General features: G+C 43.8%; 1 protein-coding gene across 4 annotated transcripts in view; it reads left to right on the forward strand.

Moving 5' to 3' along the window:
- Positions 1–12,844, forward strand: part of CACNA1A (calcium voltage-gated channel subunit alpha1 A) — a 259,247-nt gene that overhangs the window by 26,663 nt on the left and 219,740 nt on the right. The window lies entirely within an intron of this gene.

Here is a 12,844-nt window from a genome sequence, read left to right on the forward strand (position 1 = left end):
ACTGGAAAAGTAGGAGCCTAGGTAACTGATAATAACAACCAACTCTCAATAGGTGGGAAATATGGACCTATTGGCTATGAGCATGACTGGGGATTGCCAGCCCTTAAAACCCAGACATTCTAGTACCTAGGAGAGATTTGGGTGGCACTCTGTATTTTTATGGGTGAAAGCAGAAGGCATAGCTTGGTGACTTCTTTTGGTAGATCTCACTGGTCTCCATGGGATGGAATCAAGCACATAAGGCTGGAGTTGCTAATGCAGTGCCCCTCGGCACCATTGGCACCCACCCGTTATCTCCTGCCCTCCCAACCTCAGCTAGAAGTTACTATCTTCCCAGTGCTGCTCCTCTGGCCACTTGTAGCTCATTGGGAGGCCTTTGCTGCATATGGCCACTTCTGATATGAATGAATGGCAGCAGGCCTTTGGGTTGGTTGAAGAGGAGAGAGAAGGACTGGTAGTGACTGAGTTATGCCACTGTGTGCATGGACTGGAGGAAAGTTAGGACAGATGAAGTGATGGGGAGGCCAGGCAATGAGATGGGTGGATGGGGCCTTAAGGGGCTCAAAAGGAAAGCATGTGGGAGAGAGGGGAACCAGAGCTATGAGAGGGGCAGAAAGTGGGTCCTCTCTGTAACTGGCATGAGGGCTAATGTTAAAGACTGAGCAGGCTGAGGCAGCTTGACTTTTCATTTCAGCAACTGACATCTCCCAGTTAGGGTAGCCTGTACCAGTTCACTGATTTATGCTGATGTGTTCCAGCATCCCCCTAGAGAACACCCAAAAACAAACCCAGAAGCCCATTTTATTATGATACATGTCTTCTGCACCCATTTCAGCTGCCTGTCTGCTGAATTCCCGGTGGCTGACAGGAAGCTTGCTCCATCCCTTTCAGCAGCGTAGACATCATACTACTGCGAGTCTGGCAGCCGTCAGTCTGAGGCACAGGGCACTCCAAAAGAGGTCAGGTGACCCTGGAGTGGCCTGTAAGTGGTACAGAGAAATCTGTTTATGGAGGGATTTTGCCCAGGGACAAAGCTTCACAGAGATGCTTGTCATGCTAACCAGATAAGGTCTATTAATCAGGAAAGTATTTATGGGGAAGTCAGGCAGATGTTTGTGGGTCCCCAGTCCAAATCCAATTCTTCACCTACTATATAGCACCTGAATTCTTTTGCTTTAAAAAAGAATATTTTCCAAGCATGCTCGTTATTTTTCAGGGGGCATTCAAGTTCATACTGGAACTTTAGGTTTGTACAATTAAAGTAGATTAAAGCTCTCTGTTACCCTAGCACAACAAATCAACTTTAAAAAAATAATGAACTTTTTGTGGTTTGGAAAGTGATGGGGAATTGCATTAAAAAGTGTGGGATGAACCAATGATTAACGGGAAGACGTATAAACAAACAAATCAGGGTGGATGCAGGATGAAAGCACATTGTCGCATAATCCACAAACAAATCAGAATGAATGGTCAGCAAGGAACAGATACATTCTAACCTCTGATTAAACTTTGTGCAACCAAATCAGGACAAATGCTCAATAAAGGTTGTCTGGAGAAGCCCCAACAGATTCTGTAGCTAAACCCATAAATGGCAGGTAGGTATGAATTCCTTGGATTAAAACTAGATTGAGTCTGTTTTGCTTCATGAACATGCTTCAGTAGACCATGTTTCTGGTATTTTTGTTTGTGGAATTTCAGTTGTAAATGCACTAGAGTTATCTAGTGTGTAGACATTTACACATTGGCAAATAAAGAAGTTAAGATTCACCTTCTGTTGTGTGGCCAGGGTGGTCCCTCCTCCTACCTGGCTGATGCCCTGGCAATGCTTCCCCAGGCGGGATTGGACAATTGGCTGAGGTAGGTGGAGACCTCCAGGTATCCAGCCTAGGGAGGGCGAAGCCAACCCATACTACTGGGAGCTGCACTGGGATCTGGGGGGCTGCGCGCAACCACGCAAAAGGTGTCCCCCATTTCATGTGGGGAGCTGTAATTCTGCTGTTGGAGCCTAGCTGTGAAAAAGACCAGAAACATGTTCTACTGAAGCATGGGCAACAGACTGCGGGGAATTAAGCAGGAGAAGAGTGGAGGGTTTAACCAAGGTAGCCAATGTAGGCCAGCATCTAGAGAGCAGTGCAACTCCCGTCATCCCTGATCACTGGCTGTTCTGCCTGTGGCTGATGGAAATTGTAATCCAACAGTGTCTACAGGGCACTTCTGGAGCACCTCTCATGTCCCCTTTGCCTTAAAAATTTGGGGTTGTTTGTGTGCGTGCCCGCGCGCACCCGCACAGGTAAATAACTAAAGATGGCACCTTAATAAAAGCAAATTTCAAATGTACTGCATGTTCAGTTGTGCAGGTTTAGTTGCGCAGAGGTTATTCAGAGGTTTAGATGAGGGGAAAGAAGATGGCATATACCAAACAATAGTCACAGTTCCATGTGAACATCTGGCTACCCTAGAACAAAGTAATAAATACAGATATAAGGATATATTTATTTACTAATAAGAGAACTACACGAGATGTGCTTATTGTAGGTTGGATTAGCCCATGTGATTCCCTCCAAATGTTGTTGAACTACAACTCCAGTCATCTCTGGCAAGCAGAGCCATCAGACAGGGACAATACCCGGAGGGTACCACATTGTCCTGCTCTAGACAGTGTGAACTAACACTGCATGAAATAGAAACATGTATTTAGACAGCATCTGTTCATTCCCAGCTCTATCCCACTGATTAGATTCCCTTCCCATTGGTATTCTGTGCTCTTTCAATTTATCAATTTTTTACGTACCTTAGCCAAGTATGTACCAGCAGCCCCTGGAATGTTCTGTGGTAGACATGTCAAGGTTTCTCAGAAGACTGGTCACTGTGGAAAAGGTTCCCTGAAGGTGGAAGGCTTGAAAACCACTGCTCCAAAGGATCTGTTTAAGCTGCGGTTATTTGGGCCATGGGTTTGGCTTGTCATTTACTATGCACCTCCCAGCATTACAAGGCTCCTGGGCACATCCGTCCTACAGACTATAACACAGAGTTGGAATGACAGTAGCAGAATAACTGAAAATGCAAACTCGGTACAATCCAGGAGTCAAAAGGTGAATCAGTTGTCTTAAGTTCTTAGGAAAACGTTGGGAGGGCCGAAAAACTTAAGAAAAGCCTGCTGGATCAGGCCAAAGGCCCAACTAGTGCAGCCTCTTGTTTTTACAGTGGCCAACCAGATGCTGATGGGAAGCCCACAAGCAGGACATGAGCGCAACATCACTTGTGCCCCTGATCCATTGGCCCATCCTGCCTCTGAAAGAGGAAGAAGTGCAACAAGCAGCATGGCTAGCAGTCATTGGTAGCCTTGTTCTTCATGAATTTGTCACCCTCCCCCTCTTTTTAGAGCTATCCAAGCTGGTGGTTGTTACATTTTATGGAAGTGAATCCCATAGTTAACCATGTGCAGTGTGAAGAACTTCCTTTTACCTGAATCTTCCAACATTCACCTTCAGGGTGATCCCATGTTCTGATATTATATGACAAATGGAAAATAAGTTCTTTCTATCCAGTTCCCCCACAACCATACGTCATTTAATGCATTATGGCATTATGATATTGCCAATTTTATTTCCAATTAATTTCCTAGTTATCCCTAACATGAAATTCATCCTTTTTTTTTCTTTTTCTTTTTTGGAGCTGTCACACACTCGATTGATGTTTTCATTGAGGTATCCACCACAACCCCAAGGTCTTTTTCTGGTCACTCAAATCTCTTTGGCATATATGTGAAGCTAGGATTTTTAAAATTATTATCATTATCATTATTATTTATTAATTTTTTTTATTCAAAATTATAACAAGACATATTATCCAAAAACATATCATCCTTATTCCCCCCCCCATTTTTCCTCCCTCCCCCCTCCCACACAGAACCCCCCAGCCCCCGACTTCCCTCAGTTCCAGTCTTTGGTTTCTCTAATAATGCTGCTTTCTGCATGTTACAAAGTTGCATAGATCCTCAAACTGTTTAGCTGATTATTATCAGTAAAAAAATTGTGAATGTTTATTCAAAACCTGCCAAGGAGTCCAGTTCGCTTTGTTGCGTCTTCAGATACTTTGTAAAAGGTTCACATTCATCCTTAAAGTCACAGTTATCCTTGTCCCGTAGCTTATATGTCAGTTTTGCTAGTTCTGCATAGTCCATCAGTTTTTCTTGCCATAATTCTTTAGTTGGGATTTCTTCAGTCTTCCATCCTTGTGCTACCAGAACTATTTTTTGCCCTCTGTGCATTAATTTATACTTGCTTATATTGAATCACCTTTACTATTCTAATGCCAACTACTTGAGGAAGGAATGGAAGCAGCAGAGAATGACTTCTTGGTGCCTCCATCTCTACTTGATAGGCGTGATAAGAAGTGCTCAGTCAGCTTTGGATTGAGTTTTATACCACTTACACTGGTCTCATCTGATTTGGTGGTGGCTCTTGAGGGTTTCCAGACAGAAGGCCTCCAAGCCTTATGTGGAGATACTGTGGACTGAGTTTGGGATCTTTAGTGACACGTACCTAAGCCTGTACACTTGTAGAAAGTGTGGTCCTCAACAAGTCTGTAGATTTTAGCAGAAAATTATCGCAAAATTCTCCTTAGGAGATGGAAGAAACCAGTAGGTAAAGGTGGAGATAGTCTCTGTGCCATAGGGAGACTACCTGCTATTTCTGAGGGTGCAATACAATGGGAGGAAACAGCCCCAGAGTTCTAATGGCCTCTGCAGTGCTTTCCCCTGCACAGTGGCAGGAGAGCTAGATGTCAACATGACAGAGCTGCCCCCAAGGCAGTAGTATGAAAAATCAACACGACAAGCCCGTCACATCTCGCTTATCACTTATGGAAGTGCGGCCGTTCTTGTCTAGTTCTCTCCCCACCCCCCACCCTTTGCAACTCATGGCTCAGCAGGCGCAAAACCTTATATTCTAGGAAACAAAAATAAAACAGAAGCTTTGGTAGGGACTTCCGTCTCCTTGAAGGGATGGGAGCAGGTTGGTCTTTAGAGCGGCACCAAATATTTGCTCTTGAAAAATTTCAATGGAGGGGGGCTTTCAGAAGGCATGAAAATCTCCCCCCATGCAGAACCCTGTTTACCACTCCTTACAGCAATTCTTAGCTTCTGTTTCCCTCCTCCCCTAACCCCAGCAGCTGCTCTCCACCATTATTTTATTTAATTTTGGAGCAGGCATTCTCCTTACCTGGGAATGTTATTGTGGCACCACATTGCCACTGAAGGCGACAATCCCCATCTCCATTCTGATGCAACTAGTTGGGCATACTTGCATGCAGCTAGAACTGGATCAGGGCTAGCAAGTGTTCGCCCTGTTTCCTCAGCTACACGGATGTATTTCTTCCCTCAATAAACATTTTAGCACCGTTTAAAGTCCCTTTTAAAAAAAAAAACCACACACATGAGGTTGCAAAAATGTTCATGACATTCCTCACCCCCATCCTTGCTTTCAAATCAACTGGTCTCTTTGTCTGCTCCAGAATATAGGCAGAATGCCTGCAGGTGTACCAGTAATGCCACCAGGAAATGTGCCAGACATGGCCGTGTGCAGTTCAGATCCCTCTACAATCAGACTTGGCATGATGTCTATAATATGCTTGGATACCAAACACTTTCCTGTCCCTGGGTCAGCATTGGTTTTCCCCAGGTCTTTCACTACTCAGCAAGAGTGTTCCCTTATTGCAAGAAGGGTTCACAGGCCTATCTGACCTCTGCTAATGCTGTAACTCATAGCCGTTCACCAAATTTCAGGGCTACAGAGTGTGAGTTCTGCCAGTTCTAACAAGAGTTGCCCAAGTAACAGTCATCACAGAGATCCTCCATCTTTCCTTGCACCCTCCAGATGTTGCAAGTGCTGTCCACTAATTGCCCAAACTATGCACACCTGCCCATCAGCTGATGTCACTGGTGATGTCAGCCGATGGATGGGAAGAGAGGGATTAATCTTTCAGGGAACAGGACTGCACAGCCAAGGCAACAGGATTTAATCCCTGCAGAAGCAATGATTTGAAGCATCTTGTGCTTCTCCTTTAACTGGGGTGGGGGAAGAAAAGAACCTCTCCCCTATCCCACTTGCTAAAGTGTTACTTGTCTCCAGAGGTTCAAATGGTAGTGGGGCAGGTGTTTTAAAGCCCTTTGCAGACAGCAAAAGGGCTTTGAAGCCACCAGGGTGCTTTGAAATGCTGCCCAAGAGATTTTGAGGGGTGGTTGGGGGTGCCCAGTTGTCAACCATGTGTTCTTACAATGACATTATGTTAATTACAGGTAGGTAACACCAAATTTGGCCCATGAGGACAATCCTTATTTAGCCTGTGGAGCCAAAAAGGTTTCTTACCTCTGTCTTAAACCATAGCTAAATTGTGAACGTGCCTCTTCACATCGCTACTTCCATGCACACAAATACAGTGCCCGTGTGGCTCAAGCAAGCAATACTATGTCTCGCTGTGTCATCCTTCCTCTGTTTATTTTGAGCAAAGCACAAGCTGTAAGGCAGAAATAAACCAGGGTTTGTTCCTGGTTTATTTCTGCCTTATTGCTCATGCTTGGTTTGAAACAAACCGTGGTCCAGGTTTGGATGACAGGACAAGCTGTAGCATGGCTTATTTGATCTATATGACACTATATGGGTGGAGCAGGGAGAAGCCATATGGGAGGCACGTTCACAATTGAACTATGATTTAAGACAAGCTGTCTCCTTTTGTGATGTTTCAATGAGACCAGTGGAATTTGCCAGTAGACAAGTATAGGAATGCACTGTAAGTAGTAGAATGCAAATAATATATTGTAAGATGCATCAGCTTGTACAAAAATATTGGTCTGAACGTATCCCACCTCTATCATTCCAGTGCTGGAAAAGACAGTGCCTCGATCAACTAACGCTGGCCCACAGCTTCTTAGAAAGGGAAAATAAATCCTTATAATGCTTTGTTCATTTTTGACTGAGAAGTCTCAATCTGATAACACACACACTTCTGCCGGTGAGATCTTAAATGGGACCGAAACTCAGTTAATTCATTCCTTGACAGCCCACACAGGGCAATAAGATAATCCTGACCAAGATGGCTGTTTACTGACCTGGTTTGATATAGGTCTGGAAGACTGCAAAGCCTGGCAGCTTGCAGTTTACAGCAGCTGAGCTCAGCAATCTGGCAGCGAGTCTGGAGGCCTCAGCAGGCATGCCGTAAGAAAAGCAGAAGCCAGTTTTGTTGTGGCCAATCTAGTGGCTCCTTGTTCAGTCATGAGCTGTGAAGCAAGCCTTTTTGTTAAAATAAACATTTTCAGTGCTGCTTCAGCATGCAGTGAGGTTGAAGAGAGGGGCAGCCTTTTGTAAGAGTGCTCACAGCTGGCTCCTCACCTTAGAGTGAACCTGGCTTTGCAGTTTGTGTTATAGCAAGTCAGATTGCTGAACTGGTTTGTTGTTAGCCACTCCAAAGAACTGCGTCAACCCTAAGTCAGACCCCATTACTCATGCATCGGGCAGGCTATCAATCTGTATTTTTGAAAGGCATGTGTGTGTTTATTATTTACCTAATAATAAGTAATAATTTTTAAAGTAGTTGCAAAGTCTGGAGATTGGGGGCAGTCATTCTGGCCATGCCAAAAACTTAAGTAAATAGGGGCCAGTCATAGTTGGCTTTTTCCTGGTCCAAAAGGAACTATACCAAATCCCTGAAGAATGGTTCCTGCAGAATGTTGTTCCTAATTACGAAAGTACCATCCAGTTCCACCTTTAGATTTTTAGCCTAAGATGCAAATCTTGTCCTAGAGGTCCTCTTTTATTCAAGAGAACCAAAACGCTGTTTTGAGACTCTGTCTGAAGCATTAACACACACACAAAGTGACAATTGGTAGCGTTTGATCTTGTCTTAGACTGCAGGCAAGGAGGCCGGATGAAAAGGCAAAGAAAAGGTACACACAGTACAAGGCATGCATATGGACCCCCAGAAAAGGAATCAATAAACCTCTGATTAGGAAAGCAGGAGACGGTGCTGTGACTCACAGGGGATGTCAGTCAACGGGGCTGGAAGGCGCTTGGGTACTCTGGTAGTTGGGAGTGATCACTTTTGCCAAGTGACCTGAGATAAATGCGTTGCTCAGCTTGAGAGAGAGAGAGAGAGAGAGAGAGAGAGGGGAAGACACGTTGGTGCAATCAACAGAATTGCAACCCAACTGTTTCATGGAGGGCTTATTCCTCTCCCTGCAAATGCTTACACCCCAAGGGGGAAATCTACATCATGTTGAGAATTATGGATCTATAGGGAGGATTCTCACCATCTGCACCTCCTAGAGCACACTCTGAAATACTGGATCAATCAAGACTTTTCAAAACTATAATTTCCCTGTTCTCGGAACATGTTTTTATAATAAACTGTTAATTATCAGTAATACCATTGTTGAGAAGGATTACAAGGGTAAAGAAACAGGCATATTGCAGAGTTCTATTAAAACAGGGAGAAATTAAACACACAACCAGTCCCAAACCCTTGTGCTTTTTTCTGTAGCTTAGCAGGCTGTAGCTTAGCAGGAAGAAGTGTCCTGCATTTCAGGTGCCTGGAATATCAGTTCTCCACCAGGGCCCATGGGGACGCGGGTGGCGCTGTGGGTACAACCTCAGCGCCTAGGACTTGCCGATCATCAGGTCGGCAGTTCGAATCCCCGTGGTGGGGTGCACTCCCGTTGCTCGGTCCCAGCGCCTGCCAACCTACCAGCGGGGAGGTAAACAGCGTTTCCGTGTGCTGTGCTGGCTCGCCAGATGCAGCTTGTCACGCTGGCCACGTGACCCGGAAGTGTCTTCGGACAGCGTTGGCCCCTGGCCTCTTAAGTGAGGTGGGCGCACAACCCTAGAGTCGGACACGACTGGCCCGTACGGGCAGGGGTACCTTTACCTTTACCAGGGCCCATTATATGAGCCCCATTAACTAAAAGGCTTACATGAGCCTAGGGGGAAAGCCATATCTTTGGTTTGCATTGTTGTAGCTATATATTATAATGCAAACATTTCCTCCCCCACCCCAAGGGATTGACCTCTGCCCATGAATGAGGTTGTAACATTTGAAGATGTCCAAAATGTTTCTGAATATGTACCAACAAACTGAAAGCCATGGGCAATGACTATGCTCCCCTATTTATTTGTATTGTGGCATTTTCCCTAATGGGCTGCTTGGTAAGTGACAAGCTGATTCACGTGACCACTCTTCCCATGGTCAGCCTCTTTTCAAATGTGCTTATGTTTAATGGCTCCTCTGTGCTCTTTGCTCTAAACAGAAGTCATAGTCATGCATGCCAGGGGGAAGACCCATCCCCCCAAAGTGTGTTGAATGGTGGGATATATAAATGTGGATTTTGCTGATGGCAAATTATTCCGATGACTTGTAATCAATAAGCATGGTTTGGTCTGAGCAGGTGGATAAAGCTCTTAACCACAAGCAAGGTGGTTGTGTAAATGGGGCCAACACACTGCACAGGCTGCTTGTTTCTGAAATTCAGCTCTTAACTGGAGAGGACAAGTGTTGTTCAGTGATTGCACCAGCAACTATCAATTTTGCTTCTTTTTTTGGCTCTGGGAGGGACAAGTATAGACAACAAAAAGACACCTGAGGTGAGCTTTCCAAAGCATTTTCAATTAAAGCCTTGCCATGGTGGGTGTGGATGAACATTTAATCCTCTGAGAAAGTTGATTAATTCCACAGGTGAGTGGGGGATAAGAGCTGAGTTGCTCATAATGAAATCTGCATCTAGGAGCTAAAATGCTAGAGTTCACCTCCCTATTTAGTAATGTGAGTAGGTTCTAGCAGGTGACTGCAAAGTGGCAGGAAGCCAAGTTTCAGGGATTAGTGGGGTGGACTGGAGGAAAGTGGCGTTCTTGGATTTTATTCTAGTCCTACGAAGACAGTTTGAAGAGACTGGAGGTCTGTTGTTATAATGGCAACATCACTCGTCCTGAGACAGCTTGGATTCTAAGACCATATTTTATGAGTGATTAATTTAGTAAATCATTAGATTGCACACCACAAATATAGTGAGAACTGAATCATTATTAGGAAGGAAAGCCCATGGCTCCTTTCTAGCAGAGGAGATGATAGAAAAGCATAATGCCCTCTGAGAGCTACTTCACCTCCAATACTAAAAGCAGTGCACAGCCATTATTGCTAGTATCCATTGGTAGCTTTATACTCCATAAATTTATCTAAAACTGTTTCAAAGCCATCTAAGTTGCTTGCCATTGCTACATCCTGTGGTCGTGATTTCTATAGTTTTAACTACGTGTTGTGTGATGAAGTACTTCCTTTTGCCTGTTCTGAATCTTCCAACGTTCAGTTTTGTTGTATGACCTCCAGTTCTAGCATTTTGAAAGAGGGAAGAGCTTTCTCCACTACAAATGTAATTTTATTATGCCCCTGCCATGCCTGTGACATGTCCCCCCTACTTACCTTTTTTTCCTAAACAAAAAAGGTCCTTTCCTGAACTTTTCCAGTTCTGTAATACTCTCTTTGAGGTGTAGCCACCAGAACTGTAAACAGTATTCCAAGTGTGATCACATCATACATTCATAGAACACCATTGATGATATTGGCAGTTATATGTTCAAACCCTTCCTAATGATCCATAATATGTATTTTGTCTTTTTCACAGCTACTGTGCACTGGGTCTTTTCTTTGAGGTATCCACCACGACCCCAAGATCTATTTGCATACACTGAATTGCATTTGCTATTTTGATGCTCTTTCACCCCCTTCGGAGGAATCATTCTGGAGCTCCTTACACTCTTTGTTCTTTCTCTGAGAAATTTGGTATGAACAGAAAACTTGGCCCCATTTTTGTTCATCCCTCACTCCAGGTCATCTATGAACAAGTTTAAAAACACAGGTCCTGGTCCTTGGGGGACACCATTCACTTCTCCTTCATCAAAATTATCCATTTCCTTCCCAGTCTCTGCTTCCTGTTTTTTAACCAACTGCTGAGCCATCAGATGCCCTGTCCTTTTATCCCATGATTGCTAAGTTTACCCAAGAGTCTTTGGTGAGGAATTTTAACTAACACTTTGGAATGGATTGGCTCCCTGTCATTAGCACACATGGTGGCAAAGATACTTTGATTGCCAAGTAAGGTGTGAAGAGGTCCACACTTAATGCAATCCTTGACATGTTTAGTCAGAAGTAAGTACCTCTGTGTTCAGTGAGGCTCTTCCCAAATAAGTGTGCACAGAACTGCAGTCTTAAGACTGATTTTCCTTTCCACAGAGACCACTGGGAAAGCAAGAAGTGGCTTTATCCTAACATAATCATTATTTCAAGTCACTGCATTTTGAGAGTGCATCCAGGTGGCAGCCAGCCACGCTCTTGGATCAGCGCTTGTTCAGTAAACTGGAAGTGCAGGAAGAGGGGGAGAAAATAGGTATATTGAAAAAGCAAGTATGCCTTATGGTTTCAAAGCACAATTCTTGCCACATAGCCTCTACTGGTTCCGCAACAGATACTGCCGGTGCTGTGAACAAGCATGGACTGGCATGAAATTATGCCTTAGGTTCACACTTGCTGTAGCTATACATTAAATACACATCTGCAAGAGGTCCAGAGAGCAGCAACATGAGAACAGGCCTTTTCTGGAGTGGCTTCCCACTTGTGGGATGCTCTCCCCAGGGAGGCTCACCTGGCACCTTCACTACATATCTTTAGGCACCAGGCATAAATATTCCTCTTCTCCCAAGCCAATTAAACAATCTAAACTGTGTGTTTGTGTGGGAGGGGTGTTATTGTTACTGTTTGTTGTTATTGTATGTCTTGTGGGATGGCACCCCAATCTCTGAAAGGTGTGAGATTCTAGGAGTTCCAGGCACTTACTCAGGGTTTGGTTTTTGGAATGAGGCACCTCAAAGACTGTGGTGTCTTTATGAGATATGGTTTATTTACGCATACATACAACCTGGGCCTACGATGGAGGGGTTCACAGCAATAACGCCCCAAGAGGGTCTTGCTTCTCCCATAGTCACAGACTTGGATTCCAGCAGAAATGAGACATAGCTTTGTCTCTCAGCAGCCCCGCCTGCAGCCTGGCAGCTTCTAGACCACATAACTCAACTCTTGACTCTGGCCTTTGTCTTCCTAACTGTCAGACAGTTGAGGGGAGGCACCCATTTGCCCTCTGGCACAGAACCACTTCTTTTGTTACCTTAAGGACCCACACTTAGGCCATTACCTTGCCAGAAAGCTAATCTGGCTATTCCAGGAATTTGAATCCTTGCTTAGATTTAAAACTTGGTGGATCCAGGAATTAGAAGGGTCTCAGCATATAACATCCCACCCTAGAAGATTTTTTTTAAAAAAAATCTCATAATAGTATTTTGTTTTTCTGTTGTAAACCACCCTGTGATCTTTGGGTGAAGGGAGGTATAGAAATTTAATTTCTATTTTTTTTTATAATATTTTTTATTAAGTTTGTAAAATACAGAAAAAAGAATAAAGAGCATGTTATAAGAATAAAATAAGAAGATTACAAATTTTCTTGTTCTTTTTTCCAAATCTACTGGACTTCCCCACATCCTCCCAATCCTGCATTCTCTGTGAACATAACATCAGCAATTTGTTAACTTATTTCATTACTTATTGTATCCTTCGTTTTATCATGTTACCCAATTTCAAATGTGTTATAACCTGAATCATGTACATTTTCATTTAAACACAATAAAGTTATTTCCTTATTCTATCTCAGACTTCTTGTGCCTTAATTTCCATTTCTTTAGTTTAACATTACTGAAGCTAGAGTTTCCTAAAAGGTGCATTTTTTAACATTCATACAGCTTATAGTGTTTTT

This window comes from Podarcis gaigeae (genome assembly GCF_964106915.1).
Source record: "Podarcis gaigeae genome assembly, chromosome: 2".
NCBI lineage: Eukaryota > Metazoa > Chordata > Lepidosauria > Squamata > Lacertidae > Podarcis > Podarcis gaigeae.